General features: G+C 42.1%; 1 pseudogene; it reads right to left on the bottom strand.

The window, feature by feature from the left end:
* Window positions 1-2,150: 2,150 nt before the first annotated feature.
* On the bottom strand, window positions 2,151-3,655 carry LOC144251252 (alpha-internexin pseudogene; annotated as a pseudogene).
* Between the last annotated feature and the right edge of the window lie 1,615 nt (window positions 3,656-5,270).

Below are 5,270 nucleotides of genomic sequence, written 5' to 3'. Positions count from 1 at the left end.
TTTGAATTAGATCATTATTTAAGATTATAAATAAAAGAAAACTAAGAATATTTTTTCACACTTTTTCTCTTCCACAGATTGCTTGAAATAACTCATTATTAATAGTCATCACGTTTACTTTTATTAATTATAAAAGCATTTCAGTATCTCAGTCAAAACTATAGGCATAATAAATTTGGAGAAAGTGGATTCCTGATTATATAGAATGATTATAGATTAATGTATTCCAGTTTGGGGGGTGGGGTTACCATATACTTGCCGAGTACTGAAGATTTATAATTATAACTAAATCCATTGAAACATTAGTGAGCTTAATTTCCTTTAAGTTGTTGAAAAGATCTTTAAGTATCTTGTAATACGTCGAATGAATATATAAACATCATCCTATTGTAGTATATCTTAATTTAATAATAAAATATAAAAAGACATTTTTTTTGGTGGGATTCATGTGATTTTTAAAATTTATTATTTTACTAATGTCTTACAGCAATTGTGAGGAATAAAGATAGGGATAGGAAGAAAAGTGTCTTTTGAGTTCCTTGAACTATTGAAGCATGTGCTAGAATAAGGAAGTTCAGTAAACGCATCATGTCCTTTTCACCACAGAGCTCATAATGGAGCTGTGGAACAGGGACAGGGGCAGCTGTAGCTTTGTGGAAGTAAGCACTGACAGAGTCCTGCATCAAACTTGGCACATGTGGCAGACAGGGCAATGGGGATGCTACACAGTCAGGCGGATGAAAAACTGACCCTCCAGACTACAGTCCAGGAAGTGAGAAGCGGTGTGCACACCCCTCTGGGGTCTGAGTGTCTCTGCCTTTCCAGCAGGGAAGGGACACCTGCCAACCATGCAGCAGTGAGGCAACTGTGGGGGAAGACTCTTAGAAAAAAGAGAATGATTTCTTTTTTATGTTTGCTGGTGATGCTGATTGACCAGAAGTGAGATTGTTATTGTTTTTTAACTTTTGGGCAATAGCATTGTGTCCTAGTGATAAAATATCCTCTACTTAGCATTCTTAAAAGGCATAGGAGAGTAAAAGCAAGGCCTCTTTAGGACCTAGACTAGTGAGAAGGGGAACACATGGATTCTAAGGATAAGGGCACAAAAAAGCTAGTTCTATACCACACAGTCTGACACAGATGAGACCTTGGCTTTTTCCATTCTTGGAATACCCACCTCTTCTAACATCCTACTACATCTAAGGTCAGCTTAATCACAGCTTGGGAAAACTATTACTGTACTTCTAAAGTTAAGGTGAAAGCTACATTCTTAATAAAGTGGTTTTTTTCCCCTAATTAAATGGATTTGAATAAGTTCAAAGTCTAACATCTAGAGATTATTTCCATTATTTTGCTTGTTGGGGGAACCATTAAAATTCATCACTGCCATTTTTTTTTAACCTACAGAAAGTACATGAAATGGGCAAGGGTAAGTTATTACACAAATCACAGAAATGGTTGACATGCATCTAATTTTATCCATTGAGCAAAAGAGACCTAAAGGGGTAAGTTCTTTTGAAAAAAACCTAAATGTATTCAAAAGGGAAACATACTACACTAGACATTTTTTTCTTTTTTTTTTTTTTTCATGGATGGAAGAAAAGGATATGTGGAATTGAAGGGAGTAGGGAAGAAAGTGTCCATTAAATACCTATCATTTGTGACTTAGTTCTATCAGAGTGGAATTGGGTGAGGACCATTGGTTTATGCAGTGATGTGCACCACCATTTGGCAGTAATCTTATGTTTTAGGAACCTAGAGTAAGATTATATAGCTGGGTACTGGCTAACTGGCTGGGTATAGTAAATATATATGGGTTTGCTTTCAGCTCACAGCAAATGATGATGATCACAGATTTAGCACCTTAGTTTGTACTTCCTCTGCACCTGAATCATCTATCACTGTGAAGCCTGAGCTTTAGGTGAGAAAGCTGTATTCTTAGATAATTCCTTGTGATTGCTCCAGGACTGCAGTTTACTCCAATCTAAGGGCTAGTTTTCCTATTAGAGAAAGTATTCAACACTAAATAGGATTGAAGCCTTGAAGACATTATGTAGTGGTGACAGGAGTTACGGTTCAGGTATACGCTGTTTAACAAGTCAAATAGATATTATTCCCTCTTAAGCATTAACTTTTTTTAAGCAACAGAATTATATGTTTTGGCTTGAAATGGTGCTTTCTTCTGTATTTGACTTCTCCATTTTCTTAGTAGATATTACTGTTTCCTCCAATATTTCTTCAAAACTTTCTCCTATCTGGGAGGTTTTCTTAGAGGTAACCTTAGAAGCCTCGGCCTCCTCTTCCTCTTTCTTAAGTGACAGCCCAGTGGATGAGACTTTGGAGGTTGTAGAACTGAGAATTCTAGGAGGAAGCAGATAACTTGGATTGGGAGGTGAATTCAGCTCTGAAACACTTAATCCACTGGAGCTAAATCTTGTCTCTTCACCTTCTAGCAGTTTCCTGTAAGCTGCTATCTCAATGTCAAGGGCCATTTTGACATTGAGCAAGTCCTGGTATTCCTGAAGGTGGCGTGCCATCTCACTCTTGGTATTCCTCAGATCATTCTCCAGCTGTCCAATGCTATCCTGGTAGCCGGGCCACCTCCGCACTGTGCAGCTCCTCCAACTCCAGGATCTGCCTCTCAAAGGATTCATTGGCCCCGCGCAGGTCCTCGATCTCGATGGCGCGTGCCTGTAGCTGGCGCCGATACTCGTGGATCTCCTCGCCTCGCGACTGGCTCCAATGGCTTCGGTGCTGCGCGCCGCCTGCTGTTCAGGTTGGCGAACTTGGAGTTGTACCACTCCTCCGCTGACTGCAGGTTCTTAGCGGCCAGGGATTCATATTGGGTGTGAATCTCCCTCAGCGCTGAACTCAGGTCTGGTTTGGCCACAGCCACGTCCACCTCAGCCGCGGCCTGCGAAGATGCCTGCAGCGTGGCTAGCAGTTCAGCTACCTCTTCATCGTGCACCTGGCGCACGAAGGCCAGCTCGTCCAGCAGCGACTCCACCTTCTTTTCCAAGTCCAGGCGGGCCAGAGTGGCGCCGTCCACGTAGCGTTGCTGTGCCTTCAGGGCGCGTTCGGAGCCTTCGCGCCCGCAGCTCTCCTCTTCGCAGCGTGCCCGCAACCGCTGCACCTCTTCGGCCAGGCCGTCGCGCTCCAGCAGGGCCTGCGAGCGCTTCGAGCTTGCCTCCTCCAGCTGCGCGCGCAGGTCGCGCAGCTCGCGCTGGAAGAGCTCTCCCACGCGCAACGGCTCAGCGTGGCCTTGCCGCAGCGCAGCCAACTCGGCCTCCAGTGCGCGGTTCTGTGTCTCCAGCTGGTGCACCTTCTCGATGAACACCGCGAAGCGGTCGTTGAGGCCCTGCAGCTGCTCCTTCTCATTGGTGGGGATGATCTTGTACTTGTTGGTGCACGCTGCCGCCTGGCTTAAGTCCAGCCCGTCGGACGCCGGCAGCTGGCCGTAGGCCAGGCCCAAGCCAAGCGATGAGGCCGAGGAGCAGGCGGCCAAGGAGGCCACATTGCAGCAGGACAGTGATTGCAAGCGGAAGCTGCCCGCGCCTCCAGTCCCAGAGAGACGCCCAGACAGGTGAGAGCTGTCCCTGAACACCTTGCGGTAGGAGGAGGCGGAGCACAGGTAATGCTCTGAACCAAAGCTCATGGTGCCAGGATCAGGGCCTGGAGAGCGGCTGCAGCTGGAGCTACTGAGGACGCTAGAGGTGCGGCAGGCTGGGCCTCTTTTTTTTTTTTTTAAGGAGAGAGAGAGAGAGAGAGAATTTTTAATATTTATTTTTTAGTTTTCGGTGGACACAACATCTTTGTATGTGGTGATGATGATGGAACCCGGGCCGCACGCATGCCAGGCGAGCACGCTACAGCTTGAGCCACATCCCAAGCCCAAAAAGAGATTTTTCTTTGTTTTCAGGGTCTGGGGCTTGAACCACAGCCCCTGCAACGGAAGCACTCTACCTCTGTGCTTCAAGTCTTTTTTTTTTTAATTTGAGATAAGGTCTTTCTGCTTTGTTCTAGCTGGCCTCAAACTTTTGTATTCCTCTTCCACTAGCCTTTCAAGTAGCTGAGATTACAGGCATTTGTCACTAAATGTGGTAACAATTTTTTTTAAATCCCCCCCCCCCCCAACGCCTCCTTGAGTAGGGGATCTTCTATGTTGCCTATACTGGTCTTAAACCCCTGAGCTCCAGAGAGCCTCCTGTCTCAGCTTCTGAATAGTTTGAACTATAGGTACATGCCACAACACCTGGCTTGTTGTTCCTTTTTAAAATAGACTTTGATATCAATTTGCTTGTCAGTTGTCTGTTATTTATAAAGTTTAAAATTCATACAAATGATTTTAGATATGTGAAATCTATAATACAAAGAGAAATTTAGGTAACGAAGTTATAAAAACATGGTTTAGGATATTAAAGAAATTTTAAGGTAAATCTAGCTGTTAACTTGGAATAAGTCATTTAAAAATTTTTAATTTCATATTTTTTAGATGTAGCAACATGGAAGAGGATATGAATATTACATTAAAAAATAGTTGCCCAGATACAACTTCAGAATCTGTTTAATCTGTTCTGCACAGTTTTTATTTCTAAATTTGAATTATTTGCCACAATTACAAGTAAGGGGAGTTCACAGAAAATTCTGTATGTCTATTTTGTCTTGAAAGAGCTGAAGCAGAATTAAGGGTGTTTCATTATTCACAGACTCATCAACTTACGCCTTGTTTTATTCTTGGTCTGTGTGCCTCACTGACTTATTGAGATCCCCTTGTAGTATATGAGAAAAAATATAAGCTCTGGATCTAGACAGAATGTGTTCAAATTCTGGCTTCAGTACTTTTTAATTGTGTTACTCTAGACAAATTTAATTAGTTTTCTCTTAAACTAATTTGAAAACAAAGATAATGAAGACACATCATCACCAAGTTGTAAGAAAGATAAAATGATAAGTGTACATGAAGAATTTAGAGTGTTTTCACAACAGTATTTGTTGTTTGCAAATGTACACTGTAATTAATAACGCTTTTTGCCTGGATATAATAGGCATTTAAATTTGGTTAGCCTTATTGTTGTAGAAGACATTCTTTTCATTAATTTGTTCAGGATTATCAGATTTTTTAAAAACTTCTATATTATCTGATTATCTATATTTTGCTATCCTCTAGTAGATAATTTCCCAGAGTTCCTTTTATAGATGTGTATTGATTTGCATACATATGAAGCAAATAGTGACAACTATTTTAAATCTATGGATTTAGGGTTTTCTTG

Source organism: Urocitellus parryii, assembly GCF_045843805.1.
Source record: "Urocitellus parryii isolate mUroPar1 chromosome 10 unlocalized genomic scaffold, mUroPar1.hap1 SUPER_10_unloc_3, whole genome shotgun sequence".
In the NCBI taxonomy this organism is placed as follows: domain Eukaryota; kingdom Metazoa; phylum Chordata; class Mammalia; order Rodentia; family Sciuridae; genus Urocitellus; species Urocitellus parryii.
This window is presented reverse-complemented; position numbering and strand designations above follow the sequence as displayed.